Source organism: Pinus tabuliformis, chromosome X (genome assembly GCF_031772625.1).
Source record: "Pinus tabuliformis cultivar Carrire ecotype Pingquan chromosome X, CPIR1, whole genome shotgun sequence".
Classification (NCBI taxonomy): domain Eukaryota; kingdom Viridiplantae; phylum Streptophyta; class Pinopsida; order Pinales; family Pinaceae; genus Pinus; species Pinus tabuliformis.
In genome coordinates this window covers 2,576,293-2,595,121 of record NC_142308.1, presented here as the reverse complement: position 1 = coordinate 2,595,121, position 18,829 = coordinate 2,576,293, and positions in this window count along the sequence as shown.

Genomic DNA, 18,829 nt, shown 5'->3' with positions numbered 1-18,829 from the left:
GTGGTGACTTCCAACTAAATCTACAAGATCAACCATACCATGGATGACAACATAAAGAAGTACAAAGCGAGATTTTATGGCAAGAAGGCTCTCATAGAAAGAAGGAGAATACAATTAGAAATTTGCTCGAGTTTCCAGGTACACTTCTCTTAGAATTGTTATTTCTATTACTTATATTTTGGATTGAAGGTTACATCTTATGGATGTAAAGATTGCTCTCCTCATTGGAGTGATTGAGGAAGAAGTGTACATAGAAAAACCTAAGGGTTTTGAGGTACATGAGAAGGAATATCATGTCTACGGGATGAAGAAATATATGTATGGACCTTGAGCATGGTATTACTGGAATAACGGATATTTGATGAAGTTTTGGTTGATATTGTTATTATTAAATGACTTGTTTCTGACGAGAGCAGGAGGACTCACGTGACAGAGGGAGCAATAATGGCAGGAAGACTTTCTTCCATGATAGAGGGAGCAGTCAAGTCCTACTTTAGTGTCAGAGGGAGTTGACATATGAGTTCAAGATGAAGGATCTATACTTTTTTGCATTTCTTCCTTGGTGAAAGGAAGTATACTATTGATATTCTTTAGATATTATGGATTGAAAGTCCATGGATACTCCCATGGTGACCAATCTAAAGAAGCTGAGAGGCTCTGAATAATATTTGGTGGAAGGCCCAACCATCCCAATGAATGTCATGGGATTGAGATTGTTAGACTATATATTCAAAGATGAAATATATTTAAGAGTAGTATTCCTTCTATGAATTGACCATGCCAAAAAATTGATAGGATTCAGTGACTAGGAAGCAATAGTGGCAGAGGGAGCAACCAATATTACCACAATAGGATCTGTTTTAGAAAGAACACCCAATCAGGGGATAGGAAAGTAGTTGTGGTGATGGATCTAGTATAGACAGTGGTTTAGTCTAAGGTTGAGCTGAGGCATGTGGCTCAAACATGTGCTGAGGTAACGGTATGGTACAATTGGATATGGATTGAGATGTGTCTTAAATGATGAAGTACAACTACAATGATATACAAATTTAGATTAGGAAGAAAGTGCTTTAGATAGGAAGAAGACATCATGATGTTGCTTTAGTTTGGATGAATAGAAAGTAGGCATTTGTTGCACTCAACACTATAGAGGTCGAGTATAGTGTGGATAGTTTGGCGAATTGTGAAGTAGTGTTGATTTGAAAACTACTCGTAGGATTGTTTGATCAGGTGCTAGAGACAACCATAATGACAAGGTCGAACACATTGAGATCACGTACCAAGACATGGTACAAAAGTGAGCAGTATGGCTCCAATATATTTCTATAGACGAGAAAGATATTGATATTCTCACAACTCCTTTTTCCTAGAGTGAAGCTTTTTTACTTTAGGTAAAAGCTTAGAGTAGGTGAGAATGCTTCCCTCATTTAGAGAGAGTGTTAATGTTGCAACATCAAGGACATACATTAGCCCTAGTTCAAAGGTATTAACTAGGTTTCTCTATAATGTGGTTAGGGAGGATGGTCCATAGAACATCAAAGCCTAAAGTGTTCCCACTATCAAAAGGTTTTGACCATATTACCGAGAGGTACTTGGCTAGTGGGTAGAGTGAGTTCATTTAGCATAAGGAAAGTGTACTACCATTCAATTGGCATGTAGAAATGGTAATTGGACCACGGTTTCACCATTTTTTTAGTCAAATGTATTTACCTTACTCCAAGTGATGACATGTTCAGTTGGTGACATTTATCCAAGTGACAACTTGTTGAGCATGATGTTGATGCATGATGCTTTCCACATGGTTCTAGATTAGAACATGAAGTGGATGGATACATTAACATAGCCAGCTCATTAAATATTTTCTTTGGATGGAGAAATTATTTAGCAATGAGGACATTTGAGGAAGTTAAGATGAATACATCCCTAGCTAACAGGGAGTGTTTATTTTTGGGTAGTTGTGGTCAATATTCCCCAGTTACAAGTCAGCTCATTAAAAATAAGGGAAATTAAAATTGAAATTAAACTTTGAATTAATTCTTAAATTTTGCCTAGACAAGAGTCGTACACCTTGGGCACCCCAAAATCACTATAAAAGGGCATTATCCCTTCTCATATCACACATAAATAGAAACTTGCCTTGTGAGAGAACACCTAGCCATGAAAGGAGCCACAAACCTTCAAGAGAGGTTGAGTTGGAATGTATATATTTCAAGAAGGATAAAGAGGAGGTTGTAATATCTATATGAAGTTCTAGAAAAGTGGAAAGGTTTGGCCAAGTATTCCATCTGTTGGTTAGGTAGGAGGTTGATATTATGCTTGACTAAGGAAGAGGGTCGAAACCTTGGATAAAGGCCAAAAATGCCTCAAATTAGTGTAAAATGAAGGACCAAAATTCTTTGGGTTCTAGACAATACTTGTCAATAGGCCACAAGCCTATAAGAGGTTTAAATGCCTTAGATTCTTGTGAAAAGAGGTTTGAGGTGCCTCAGGATCTTAAAGAAGCCAATGAAGGGTGAAAGAAGACTGTTGTTTGAAAATCTAATTTTTTGAGCATGTTTTAGTATGTTTGGTAAGGCTAGTTAAGGGTGGTTTAGAACTAGGAGCTCCATGATTTGACTTATGAATATCATTTTATAAGTTTGTTTAACTAAAGAATTTATCCTAGAAAATATTGTTGTGTTTTCTCTCGAGATTGGGTTTCCTAGGTGAAAATTTTGTGTCTCTTTTGTGCTTGGTTATTTCTTTAAGATCCTACTATCATTATTGCATTATTGTTGATATTTTCTATGTATAATTGCTTAATGATGTATCTTATACAAACAACATGATTAAGAAATCATTAGAAAGTAATTATCATATTAGAATCAACCATTTGAATCAACATGGGAAAAATAGTGCAATGATAAATATGGATCTCATGATAAAACCCCTTACAACCCTGCGAATATTGATTAATTCCCTATACTTAAGAGAGAAAATATTTATCAAGTTCCCATGACTAACTTGAATTGTAAATAAAAATGAAATTTTGATGGAAACCCACAACTTGAGTGCATAGGAAAGCACCCAAAAAATCAATATATTGTAATAGTCACTTAATCTAAATTAGCCTTAAGGATCACTTGGGGATTCTGAGGTAACTTAGAACTATGGTGGACACATATAGATGAAATTAATTAATTAAACTTTATGAATAGTGACGAGCATGTAGCTGAGCTCACTAAGGCCATACTCCATGAATTCTATGGAGAAATCAAGTTAGATGGTCGACACTATGCTGACATGTTTATGAGCCAAATATTTTGTGACATAAAAGAACTTCCATAATTTTTATATTCTAAGAAAGACCACTTTTATACACCAAGATTTCCTAAAAATATAACTTGTCTGAGAAAATACTTATTAGCTATGTCTGGTAGACTATTAGACTTAGTAAGGGTGATATTTGAAGCTGAATCTATAAATATAGAAAACTTGTCTCTTGCAAGTATTTATGAATAAATCACCTATACACTGTAGAAGGAGTGTTTGAGAAAGAAGACAAAAAAGTCTATAAAGAAGCAACTTGGATTCAATCTAAACATCTTTGGTATATATGTTGAGACACGCCATTTTGGTTGTCAAAATAAAAAAAAATATGCAAGCAAAAAACATTGTGGAAAAAATTATTGATGTAATAAATGCACAAGGAATTCATAGTCCTAGAGCTTTTATAAAAGACGACAGAGATTTAAAAATCCCAAAAAGAGTTATTTCAAAAGAAAAAAATCTAATGCTCAAAGGACATAAATAGAAACATGTTTTATTTGCAAAAACCGAGACGTTGGGCTAGCAATTTCCCATTGAAAGGTAAATCTTGGTTCCAAAACAATTTTTTTGATATTTTCTTAAATACTTATGATCCCATTGAAAGAGAACCAATTGATTTGTCTCCACCTAATGAAGAATATATTTCAATGGTTGCCATTGGTGATTCTAATCCTCCATTTCCACCCTCTGAAGAAAAAATTTGTTAGGATACATATTTTTATTTTCACTTCATCTCTGATGTCAAAATGTTCCATTTAGAAAATCTCTTTGAAATTTGTCCTGAAATTTCTTCCCTTCCAAAGTGAATTACTATAGTTATCGTCGATGACTTTTCCCTTTATCATCACCTTACTGAAAGAATTTCACTTCTTTAGCGCCAACTTTAAAAACTCACACAACCTTGCGTAATGAAGTTTGGTGCCTACTATCTGCTAAGAGGGATCAAATCTTTCAAGGTGAAAACCTTAAAGTCCTAAACTTATTCCTTCTAAAGAACCACTTGTTGTATATAAAATTCCTAAACTAGCTAAACTTCATCTTGTAAATCCTATCTCGTTTGAAACAGTAGAAAGTTCAACTAGTCCACTTAGTCAAATTTTTCTTAGCTCTCATTATCTTAGAAGAAAACCCTTTCTTTTCCAAAACATTTCACACATTTTATCCTATATATCAAGAAACAGAGGATTGGAAAATAAATAACTGAGATATCATAGAGGTGGTCATAGCCTATGAGATCTAAGTTTAGCACCACCAGTTCATCTAATATTAGACAACCCACCAATAGAGAAGATTGTGCTCCTATAGTTGAAGTCGATGCCAACAAGCTATAAAACACGAATATGGTCTACCAATTTGGAATTATCTTACTAATTGGTGCGGATATGAAAACATTGCTATAAATGAGCTAGGTACTTAAGTATATTTGATCTTATAGAATATAAAATTATTATATAATAAAAAGCAAGCAAAAAAAAATAGAAAAATAAGTTCAAAAGTTAAAATCAAATATACTTAGGTACCAAAATAAGTTCATAAGCTAAATAAAGAGAAAAAAAATCTCAAGGAAAAGAAGAAAAATCATCATTATACCTGAGCATTGGGTATTCCTCCCACGATTTTTTAGCTCTCATGATTCCCTTTCTACTACTCTAATTGATTTATTTTAGAGTTTTCATTAAAGTACTGTTGATTAACTAACTTTTAGTTCTTTTTTAATGGGGGAGAAAAGGAAGAAAAAAATTAGAAAACTTCAAAATGAATTCGTCCAAAGAAAGAACGAAAAAATTGGATCCTAAAAATTTCAAGGTTTGTTTGAAAGAATTTTCAATATTATTTCTCGATTTTATCTGCTCAAGCATAAGTAAAGCTCATATTTTAAAACAACTAAAAAAATATCAAAAAAAATAGACAAGACTTAATAACAATCAGTTCAAATGAATATACACTTGATTTAGACAATTTAGATGTTATGAAAGATGTTATTAGAATTTGGATTGGTAGTTTGTATCATATGCAAGTCACAAGAGGATTAGGCAATCAATCCATATTTGTTTTAGTAGAAAGAAGGATGATAGACATAGTATATGGTTGATGAAATGGATTCTCTCAAGACTATAGAAATGAAATAATATCACTTAGATTAGTCACTTTGGAAATGTTATTAAGAACACAATTTTGTCATGCACCAATAGATAAAAAGGAAATAGTAATGACATAATTGTCAAGGATGTGATTGCAAAATCCAAAATATTTAGATTAATTTGCATAATAGTATTTTAAATTAGTGATGAAATCACAACTTTTAGACAACTTTATGATTAAAGTCTTCTATTTATAAACAAATGTCTAACCATATAAGTGATCTAGTAATAAAAAGATTTAGAAGCTAAAACAATATCACTAGAAATAGTTTATTAAGTTAACCTAATCTATAAATGCTATATATATATACAAAAAAATCCTTAAGAAATTATATCTTCCTTAAAGGATTATTGTAGAGAAATACTACCCTGAACTCTTTAAAAGAAAAAAATAAAGAAAAATAAGAGAATGGTATGTATAAAGTCAAAATGATAAGTAATTCCAAAGGACCTTTTAAAAAATTCAAGTATGTAATGGAAAAAAAAAAATCCAAGAAAAGAGAGATGTTTTATGTAAGTAGTAAGGATATTTTACTCCTAAATGTCATAAAAACTCTTCAACCAAACTAAATATGTACATAGAAGTAGAAGACTTTGTGGATGAATGGTCAATTTGTTAATAGTGATGAATAATCGTTAATAATAATGGTCTAAAATATATAAAATTTTAGAAGAGTAAAAAGAAGAAGATGAAAGTAATTCTAAATATTTTCAAAAAGTAATAAAAATTTACATGAGTATGAATATTGTAGATAATTTTAAATATTTTTAAAAAATAATAAAAATGTATATGAGTATGAATATTGTATAAATTGTAAATATAGTTCATAAATTATAAAAAATTAAAAAATATAAGAAGAACCAAAAGAAATAGAAGAAATAATCAATAAGGAATTAAAAAAAAGGTTATTTTCTCTTTAATTAAAAATATAGAAAAAGATGTTCGTTGGAGGTATTGTAATTGGTAATGGTCGGAAAATGAAGTCTCACTGAACCGGAAGTCTTGGGTTGAAATCTTTGTAATCCTCAAGAGAAAGCTCCGTGCCTATGGAGAGATGGATAGATCGTAGGCTCCCCAGAGGTTTACTAGTAATTACGTGTCAAGCGAGTTGCTAGATCCTCTAAACAAAATATATATAGAAAGAATTATCATTAAACAAACTAAAAACTTATGTCGTTGCCTTAAAGAAATAATATCATCATCTAATTTACTATCATTACCCAAAGTAAGATAATGAAAAAATTAATCAAGACTGGTAATTTGTTATACATATCAATAAAAGTCTTGATTGGAAAATAAGGGGTAAAGGTTGATGTCTTCTTAGACTAAGGAAGATAAAATAACTTAGCAAGACCCAGTTTCGTCAAAGAGTTTTGAAAACCACTTAAAAATCATGTTTAACCATTATATAGATAATGTCACTATCAAATTGAATGGTCAACAAATGAAAATAAATGTAGTACAGTTATATAATCCTTCCCAACACATTAATGTTAGAAATGTCTTCAATTTCTTTAGTCTTTTCATTCACAATAGTACACGATAAAATTTATAGAAAATAAATTATAAACCTTCCAAATCTTATGACAACAAACACAAATGCTAAAAACAACTATGCGATAACAAAAAAATATAATAAAAGAAAGAGTAAAAATGATTCTAAAAATTGGAAAACATGGATTTGTGACATGAAAATAAAGAATATAATAAGAGAAAGAGTAAAAATATTTAAAAATTGGAAATAAATTTTTAATTTTTAGGAAGGAAAAATGGATTTGAGACATGAAAATAAAGTTGTTTAGGCAAAAGAATAGAAACCAATTTTAGAGAATTTGTTAAAAAAAACCAATTATAAATCTACAAGAATTTTGGAATAAAGAAAGTCTATAATTAAAAATAAAAATCTTAGTCTTGTGGAAGTGGTTCAACAGTTAGGTGGGAAAGTTTGGCCCCACAAGTTTTCCCTACATGATAATAAGTCAAGGATAAGATGTTTGCATATAAATCAATAGATGAACAAGAAGAAGAAAAAAAAAAACTAGTAAACCTCAAGCTAATGGAACATCATTATCGTTATTCCATGTTTATAATTTGAAACTATGTCAAAATGGATAATAAATTATAAACTTTTAAATGTTTTAACAAATGATTTCATTTTCTATTGCCTCAATAAAGAAGTGATAATGCAAAAGATTTGAAACAAGAAGGTGTTTTCAAAATTTGATATGAAAAATAAATATTATCAAATTCAAATAATACCAGTAGATAAACAGAAATGAATTTTTAGGTCCTATTGGTATTTTTCAATGGAATGTTGTTCCATTTGGATTAAAATATGCACCAATTTATTTTGAAAGAAGAATTGACAACATTTTTGGTAAATATAAGTTTATTATTATATATATTGATAATATCATTGTACATAGTCCATCACAATAGTAGCTAGTTATATTTGAAAAATTAATGCTAACAACATGACAATTTTTTTTTTTTTGTTAAGCTTGGTAGATATTTCTTTTTCATTAATTATAAAGCAAATTTACACCACATAGATTGGCTAGGTGGCCTCAACTTGCCCAGTGGGAAACCAAGTCTGTTGGCCACCTATCCGCATTGTATGTCATCCAGAAACCAAAAAAAAAAATCATTCTTTCTATCCAAGATATATAAGTCTCAAATTCTTGTCTATACTCTAGATATCTACATACATATATATTTGCATAAGGAAATGTAAAAGTTATCCACATATATAAACAAAACCATAAAATTAGACTAGCTAGTCATGTTGCTTAGCAAAAGCGGATTCCACATGCGCTGGAACTTTGGCATTCGTCCTTGGAATCTCAGTTTGGACCAGGATACAAGGCAGGTGCCTCTCAATTCGGCCAAGTTGAACATCTTGTTTGTGCAGTTGGAAATGCACTTTTTGGAATTTCTTTTTGCAATTTGGCATGCCTTGGACAATGACAGCCATGCCCACCAAAATCTATTCCATAGCCTTACCCAGCAGGGTTTTCATCAACTAGTACAGGTAGAGGGTTTGCTTGAATTTAGTGATTATGCCTGTTGTGTTTCTAAGATCTGAGACAAAGGTTCTCCAATCCTCCATTTCTGTGTATGTCTCACTCTCCTGCTTCACTTCTTCTTCCCAATCCTCTAACAGTTTGCAAATTTCCTCATTAGTGCCTTCACAGTAGGCAACTTTCGCTTCACTTATTATCCTTTTAACAGATTTCTTGCCTCTGTGTCCCTCAGACGTGCCCAATTTCGTGTCCTTCTTGGCCGCTTGGACCCTCCTTCCACGGCCACGGGTTTTTGCAAGGCGTGCCATGATTTCTCTGACCCAACGTCGTTAACCTTCGCGCACAGTCAATATGCTTGTTTTTGTTGGTGGCGCCACAGAACCCGCCCGATGCACCAGTGTCCTCGTCCGCAATCATTCTGATCAACACCAACCTTCCCTCCTTCATTGTTACTAAAACCAATGTTTTCTTTACTCCCCCTGCCACGTTTCCCATATACACCGCATGTCATCATGCAAGGGGGCACTGCACCCATCACCTCGAGTGTGTGGGGGGCCGTGGTACTGTACGCTGTAGTACAGACCATTACTCCCTTGTTTGAGTGCTTAACTACCGGCTCGCACCCCGATCAGGGTAACAACATAGACAGTTTTATCAGATATAAAGATTGATGTTTTTGCTAAAGAGTTCCTAGAAATTTAGCAAAAATTCAAATGTAAGCATGTATTGTAAAAAAGATTTCCAATATTTCTAACGAGTTCAACTCTATTCGATAAATTCAAAAATTTGTAAGTATTTTAAATTATGTTCATTGTTATATTCTAAGATTGACACAAAAATTTGCTTCCATTCGAGAACACTTTTAAGAAGGTTGATTCAATGACACAACTAATGCAACACCAAGCCTTCAAACTCAAATGTCAATAATGGTTTTAATTAAATCTATTGAGTAATTACTCAATTATTCTATAAATAGAGGGATTTTTTGAGCAATCGTTCTTGAAAATGAGAGTTTGTATCAACTCACAAGATTATTTCCCAACGGGAAAAGAAATTTTAGTATTTTTAATGAGATAAAAAAAAATATAAATTTATCTAGATTTATTAAAATTTCTCATTAGAACAGATGGCATAAATTTAAATATTATTGAAAGTAAAAATAAATAAACAATTAACTACGAAAATATTATTATTTAGCTGAGAGGCTCATTCTACAAACCAATATGAGGGGTATGTGTAAGTTTGTCCATTCATCAATCAAGTTGACATGTACCTCTTTAAAAAACAAAAAAACAAACAAACAAACTATAATCTAAATAGAAAAATAATATTGGCTATAATAAGAAAAAATGAATATATTGTAAAGTAAATAGAAGTAAAAAAATATGGGAGTAAGATGTTTAAACCTTATAATTTTCAAAAATATTTCAACAATGAGATTTAAATAAACTGTTTGAAGATCGATATCAACTTCTTAAATATATCTATATATAGAAAAAAATAGTTAAAATAAAATATTTTCATGTTGTATATAAAAAAATCCAATGTGGGTTATCAATAAAACATTTTAATATGAATTAATATTTACATATATTTAAATATATATTAATAATAAAATATTTTAATGGCAATTATGTATATATTATATATCATTTAAAAAACTTTATGTATATATCATGAAAAAAATAAGTTTTTATGGTTAAAACGTTTATTTGGTCTTATATATACTATATATTGTACTCAAAAATACAATTTAAATAATGAAAAATTACACATTGTATTTTGTACTCTAAAGAATTTGGCACATGAAGAAATTTGATTCCTCTCGGTTCATGTGAGATCCGTACTTAAGATGGATCTATATTGGTCATAACAAATTTGGTTCAACAATATGATTTTGAAGTTAAATGGATTTTTGGAAATATTACAAAAGTGGTCGAGATAAAATTAGTAGTTCTCAAAAAATATTTTTTTATATTTGTAGAATCAGATAGATAGTTGCACTCGTTTGTATAATAATTTAAAATGTTTGAATAAATGATACCACAAGTTGCAGAAGAAATAAAAAAATATTGTGAATTGAGATTGTAGATAAACTTGAATGCAAAAACCATCATACAAAAAATATTTGAAAAAAATTTAACATAACAAAAGAATTATGTTCAATATTTATTCTATATGATAACATTAAGGACAAATTTTTCTTTGTTAATTTTGATTATTTTCTTGCTAATTTTGATTATTAGTGGCCAGGTTGAAAATAACAAGAATAAGATGTTAGAAATCTGCTATTAGAAACAGCAAATGGCTGTTTCTAATCTTAAACTGCAAACGCTGTTTCTACTTTTAACGTTATGCAGTTTCTAATCTTAATGTGACCCGATAGATCATTCTATAATTAAAGCATTAGATCTGTGATTAATCTTAAGCGTTGAATTGGTATATGATGGACGTACCAGATTAGAGTTAAATGATATATAAAGGATTGGGTCCTCTCTCTCCCTCCCAAGAGTTGCATTCTTCTCCATCAAGAAGCGCATAAAGAAACAGGGCTAGAAAGAGAAACCGAATTCTGAGAAGAAGAGTAACCGTCAGGAGTCAGAAGAAAGAAGATGGCAGCCATTACATCTTCCGCTGCTAATCAAGGTATGTCATCTTAAACAATAGATCATATTAAGTTCTGTTTGTGAAATATTCGGTATTGATGATCTTTGGGCTGTTAATTGGAATTTTTTACATAAGAATTTTGCAAATTAATTCCAAACACTAAAAATATAACCTCTATTAAAAATGTAGTATTATATTTTATTAATAACATGGTCATTAAATTTAACAAATTTAACATTTATGTACCTGTCAAAATATTAGATAATGAAATTTCAATATGCATGTTAATTATCGCTTTTTAAATAATTTTCATATTTCAAAATTGTTTGAAGAAATTGAGTACGTATTTTCAAACATTTGAAAAGGTTTATAACTGGAAATATATCTTTTCTTCTTATAATTTGTATAGTCTCCTTACCAATCGACAGATTAATGAAGGATTATGTATTAAACAAATTTATCCTATGTCCGTTTATGAGTTTTTCAAAATAATCATTATATGAAAAATATAAATAAACATTATATGAAAAATATTGTTGCATGAGAAACTATGTTTATTATAGAAGTCCAAGAATTCCCAAATCCATTTGATCAAATGTTTCAACCTAAACAAATGAACATTACCAACACCCACAGATTGATAAAAAATAGTTAAGTGCATTTCCTTGAGAATCATTAGTGAAGAAAAGTTTTATATGGGAAGAAATTGAAGATTCTTAAAATAAAAATTATACGTTAATGTAGTTTTTTTATAAATTAAAAAAAAATCAATCACTTTGGTCATACAATTTTAGAAATGGAGTGTTGATGGTAAATTTAATATTATCATCTAAAAACACATTCAAATATAGTTTTTGATCTTGAGTGATTAATCTATGAAACAAATCCAATCAATAAATATAGTGATGAGTGGATAATAAACTCTCTAACTAAGGAAATCAAACACACTGACTTAACGATAGTAGAATTTAAAGTTTAAGACATTTCAAATTAATGCAAAACTTATAATATAGTACAAACATAGAGTATAAATCCATTAAAACATATCATGCTATGGTTGAAAATGAAAATGAAAAATATGAATAGATAAAATTAAAATAAAAAAGAGTAAATAAAGGAGATACAATGGAAATCCAAGACTACCAACATTAGGGGAATTTTGAGGTCTAAAATGGGTCTTTTAAGGAAATTATAAAATAATAGTGGAAATAATGAAATAAGATTACATTACATCATCAAATTTTAAAGGAAAAAATGAAAAAAACTATTTTTCAACTTATCCCCTATTGATTTACTCAAATTTTGAGCGGAAACACTCATTGGATGCAAAATTTGGTTCCTTATCCAAGGAGTACCCATGTTGCATACTTTCGATGGACCTTGCTAAACGAAAAAATGAGAAATACCTTAAAAATGTGATTGCAATCACGTTTTTCATGTATTTCTCATTTTTCGTGTAGCAGGGTCACATGGTCGTCACAGGTCGGATAAAGATGATACGGTTAGAGACGGTAGATTGTTGGATACTCCAAATAGGAGAGGTGATGGATACATGTATTATTCTAGTTTTGGTTCTGATAGCCATCATGATCATCATCGTTATCATCCTTACAAGAGGAGTGATAGGGGATACTTATCAGATGAGTTTATGAAAGAACAACCACTAATTTTTTATGGAAATGTGAAGAAGTCAGAAGATGCATAGGCTTGGATACTTGGGATGAAGAAGTTCTTTGAGTTGCATAAGTACACAGATAATATGAAGGCCAAAGTAGTTATCTTCAGTTTAAGAGATAAAGCAGATATCTAGTGGGAAGATGTGAAGCAGGTTAGAGACATCAGGATAGATGACTTGACTTGACACGAGTTCAAGAGGCTTTCTAGGAAGAAGTACTTGTCATAAACGTACCACAATAGTAAGGCCAAAGAATTCTATGAACTAAAAATGGGATCAATGACAAACGAAGAGTACATGACCAAGTTTCTGGAGCTATTGAGGTATGTACCATATCTTAAAGATGAGAATGTTAAAGTTCAATGATTTTTCAGTGGTTTTCCATTAGCATTTAGAGATCGGATTGAGTATGATGAGTCTCGATCGCTTGAGGAAGTTATTAGGAAATTGAAGTATTTTTATGAACAATCAAAGTGTAAGAATGAATCTCAAAAAGGATGGAAAGGGAAAGGCAAAGGTAAAAGAAAATGGTAGCCGAAAAGAGCAAGGCCTCAGAATGTAGAAGAGAAAGAAAATGTGACACCACAAAAGAGGTTCAATGCAGCTAGACAGGGACATGGGTCACAACAGCAACATAGAGGTGATGTTACTGGTCAGTTGGAGTGTTGAACATGCAATAAGGAGAACCTTAAGAGATATGTTCACAAAATCAGGGTGGTAGGCCTCAGATATATAGTGCATAGGAGGCATAGGCTATTGGGGATGTTGGTCAGAGCGTTCCTCGTATCTATGCAACATTGGATAACAAGTAGGCAGACCATCAGGCATATATCATTAAGATGGACGATAAGCTTTGTGATCAAGTTATTTCTATTTTGATTGACCCTTGATCTAATTATAGCTATGTTAGTCCTGACTTGGTGGATAAGTGTGGTTTGAGTAAGGAATTGAATGCAAAATCTTGGTTAGTACAGATGGTTATAGGTACAAAGAAGCAAGTTCATCATTGGCTAAGAACTTGTTCATTTGATTTGAATGGTATGCCTGTCATAGCATATTTGAATGTATTACCATTGGGATCATACAATATGTTGTTGGGCATGGATTGGTTGTACCTTCATATGACCAAGGTGGATTGTTATGACAAAGCCATTGAGTGTGTGGATGACAATGGGAACCAAGAGTCTTATAGGGAAAGAAGAAAACCACATTAGTTAGGGTGGTGACAACTAAGCAGGCAAAGTGTAGTCGCAAGAAAAGGGTGTATGCTTATTCACATTGCACATTTCTAGTGACAAAAGTAAGGAAGTTGAGGATGCAGATGTTTTGAGCAGGTACCCAGCTCTACAACAGTTTCATGATGTATTTCCTGAGGACATTTCAGAGTTTCCACTTCATAGGGAGGTAGAATATTCTATTGAGTTAGTGCCAGGGGAAGCTCCAGCATCAAAAGCACCTTATAGGATGAGCACACTTGAATTGGTAGATTTGAAGTTGCAGTTGAAGAAAATGTTATACAAGGGATACATTAGGCCAAGTGTATCACTTTGGGGCACACCAGTATTGTTTGTGAAGAAGAAGGATGGTACTCTCAGATTATGCATTAACTATAGGTAGTTGAACAAAGTGACTATCAAGAACATGTATCTGTTGTCGAGGATTGATGACTTGTTCAATCAATTGAAGGGAGTAGCAGTGTTCTCAAAGATTAACTTGAGAGCAAGATACCACCAAGTACGCATCAAAGAGGAGTACATTTACAAGACAATGTTCCGGACTAGGTATGGGCATTACGATTTTGTTGTAGTTCCATTCGGTTTGACTAATGCTCCAACTACATTTATGTGCTTGATGAATGGTGTGTTGCATTTGTATTTGGATAAGTTTGTTATTGTGTTCATTGATGACATAATGGTATATTCTAAAAACGAAGAAGAGCATGCCGAGCATTTAGCAGCAGCGTTGAGGGTGTTGAGAGAGCATCAGTTGTATGCTAAGCTCAGCCAGTGCAATTTATTTCAGACTAAGGTACACTACATGGGACATGTTGTTTTCAAGGAGGGCATAGCAGTGGATCCAAAAAAGATAAGGGCCATCATGGAGTGAGTAGCTCCCAGGAATTTGGATGGGGTGAAATCTTTCATGGGGTTGGTAGGTTATTAAAGGAGGTTCATTAGGAACTTCTCATAGATTTCTTATCCTATTACATCATTGCAGAGGAAAGGTAAGAAGTTTGAATGGACAGAGGAGTGCGAGGCCAGTTTTGAGCATCCTAAGTAGTTGTTGACACATGCACTAGTATTACAAATTGTAGATTCAGACAGAGAGTTTGTAGTATGTATAGATGCTTGTAAAAGAAGATTTGGTGGAGTCCTTATGCAGGAAGTACAGGTGGTATGCTATGAGTCATGAAAACTAAATGATCACGAGCATAAATACCTGACACATAATCTTGAGTTAGCAGCAATCATACATGCATTGAAGATGTGGAGGCAATGTCTTCTTGGCAGGAGGTTTGTGTCAATAAGTGATCACATTGGGTTGAGGTATTTGTTTGACCAACCAAATCTAAATGTCTGGCAAGCTAGATGGTTGGCCATGAGCATTGAGTTTGACTTCAAGATCAGATACATCAAAGGAAATGAGAACAGGGTGGTAGATGCTCTTAGCAATAGGGTACAAGTAGATCACTTAACAGGTATGAGTTCCTATGGGACATACAAGATAAGATCTTGCAGGCAGGTCAGAAGGATGTCAGGTATATGGAAATTATGCACAAGTTGTATCAGAGTACATGTGGAGGTACAAGTACAGGTATAGGTACAGGTAGTAGTACAAGTACAAGTAGTGGTACAGGTGCATGTGTAAATGATGTGGGTTATTGTCTTACAACATATGGATTGGTTAGATTTAGGGACAGGATATATGTGCCAGACAGTAGTGAGCTCAAGAAGGTGATCTTGAGGTAGTTTCATGCAAAACCATATTCATGTCACCCAAGTTACCAGAAGACATTGAATTTAGTGAAGAAATTTTATTATTGGCCGAATCTGCAGAAGGATGTAGCAGATTTTGTGGCTAGGTGTTTCGATTGTCAGTATGTGAAGGTAGAGTGTAAGCATCTAGGTGGACTTCTACGGCCAATTGCGATTCCAGAATGGAAATGGGAGGTCGTTTCCATGGACTTTATCACCAGTTTGCCGAGGACAGTGAGACAACATGATTCCATCATGGTTTTTGTGGACATGCTGACAAAGGTTGTGCACTTCATTCCAATCAATTCTACATTATCAGCTAGAGAGGTAGAAAAGGTATTCATCAGAGATGTGGTCAGATTTCATGGAGTTCCAAAGAAGATTGTGTCAGACAGAGATGAAAAATTCACTTCCAAGTTTTTGAAGGAGTTATTTGTAGGTTTGGGCACATAGTTGGCCTTTAGTAGAACTTATCATCCACAAACAGATGGACAAACTAGGAGGGTCAACAGGATATTGGAGGACATGTTGAGGATGTACGTGATGCATCAATAGTGAAAGTGGGAAGAATATATTCCACTGGTAGAGTTCGATTACAAAAATAGGTATTAGGAATCTTTGAAGATGAGTCTGTTTCAGGCATTGTATGGGTGGCGTTTCAATACTCCCATCAGTTGGGGTGATCTAGATAACAGGGTGTTGATTGGACCGGACATGTTGGCAGATATGGAACAGTAAATAAAAGTTATCAAGAAGAATTTGAAACCAGCATAGGATAGGAAGAAGAGCTATGTAGATTAGAGCAGGTTGTTCAAGGAGTTCCAGGTTGGGGAATAGGTGTACTTGCACATCAAACCAAAGAATTGCTCCTAATGGATTGGATCATATGCTGAGCTGGCACCACGATTTTTTGGACCCCTCAGTATTATTAAGAGGATGGGACCAGTAGCCTATCGACTTGCACTGCCTCTGGAAGTGAAATTCCATGATGTTTTCCATGTGTCATTGCTTAAGAAGTATGTTAAATATGTTGATCATGTGCTTGATTAGTCTGTATTGCGGGTGGAACTAGATGGAGAATTCTACCAGAAGCCTCAATGTATATTGCAGAAAAATGTGTTCATGCTCTGGAATCGAGCAATCAAGTAGTTTAAAGTGAAGTGGAACCACTTTGGGCCTGATGAAGCTACATGGGAGATGGCGGATCAGATGCAGGCTATGTATCCTTCATTGTTTTCTGATTAAGGCAAAGCAGTTTTGGTTTATGTCTTTGGTATATGTTTTGGTACATGTTTTATGATTTTTTGGTATGTGTACATATGTATATGGATGAAATACCACTATGAGTTGTGTTATAAAGCTCTAATAAGCAGTATGGGTGTCATGTCATTATGATGTTATGATTTTTATGATGTCATGTTGGTTTGTTTCTCGGCAGGGTGATCATTGTAAATACTACATCAAGCTATGTTGTAAATCTCCATGGGAAGTATGTTTGTTTTTCAATGGTTTTGAGGAGGTATAGATGTGGTTGAACACTGAGGACAGTGTCTCCTAAGGGGGAGGGTTTTGTAATAACCCTGGTGAAAATTCCATGTAATAAAAGTTAATAAAGGAAAAATAATAACCACAGTTGATGGGACACTTATTCCAAGTTGAATGTTGGGAAAAACATCCTAGTGGGTGTTCATTTGGTTTATTATGGCTAAGAAAATTGGCAAAGGCAATGGCTAAGGCTTTGGAAAGACAAAATGGAATTCTTGGCACATTTATTTATGAAAATAATGGAAATTAGGAGAAAAAGAAGGCGAAAGGTCACAGGTTGCATGTGAGGAGGAAATTGAAAGAAAATAATGGAAATTGAAGAAAATAGAGGCATCATTGATAAAAAGGTTTCTGAGGAACAATTTGTAACCTATTTTTAGTTTAGTTTTGGAGCTCTCTCATTATTCTTTCTCTCTCTCACTTGGGGACACTTAGAGTTTTCTTGGAGAACTTTGGCATTGGATCAAGAAAGGAAAATAAGGTAAGAGGAAGGAAGGAGCAAGAAAGTAAGAGAAGCATCCAACAATATTCTTTGTAGGGTTTGGATATGACGTAAAGCCTATAGAGTGGGTCTTGGTTTAGGCCCTAGTGATCTGTTGTGGATTGTGGTAAATTCTGAGAGACTAGGAGACAGGAAAATTCTTCATAGTATAGATGGAGAAATCTGGTGGCATCCATGCTTGTTTGGCCTAGTGATCTAGTTGAGTGTTGAAATTTTGTGACCTTGGATCTAGGTTAGAGTCTTAAATCACTAACGCTTCCAAAAAAGAGTCTCAACCATAAACTACTTTACACAACGGAAAATCTAAAGTAGTAAATCATACATGCACAAAGAACACAATGTTAAACAAAATTGTACAACGATGTACAATCACCAATCTTCGTTATATTAATCCAAACTGATAAATACAACAGTCTATGGTTATAGGATACAATGACAAACTTGGTTGCAACACTTCTTGTCATATCTTGTCTTGTCGGTCCGTCGCACTTGTTCTGCTCACTAGTAGTGCCTTAGTCCATCAAGGCCATTACACATCGAGACTTCATAATAGATGCCCTCTAACACTGTTACACGTCCTTCTGCACAATGTACTTGGGCTAACCAAATCTTCTCCTTTGGGTTGGTCAATACCCGAGATCCAATCTGCCAAGCTATCAACAAATTTCATCCATCAAAGTGTTGCACTTTGGCACCGTCCTTCACCCAACCTTCATCTGCTCTTTATCCTTCAAGATAGCTCATCTAGGGCTACTTTGGGTGGTCAATTCACTACCCTCCACTCAGCTCTATGACACCCAATCGGCTCATTGTCAAATATGCTCCTAGGAAAGACTCTTCTCGTCCTCGGAAGATCCTCCACTTGGCATCAACAAAATGCTATGCAATCTGATCCAAATATGGTCATAAACTATGACCCAATACCTCTCCATAAATTTTGTTGTCACTTCACACTTGTCTGCAATACCTGCAACTCTGGTTAGGTCAAAACCTTCAGCCCTTAACCCTTTACATAGTCAGCCTCCAAGCACCTTTTGGACTGCGTTTTTCC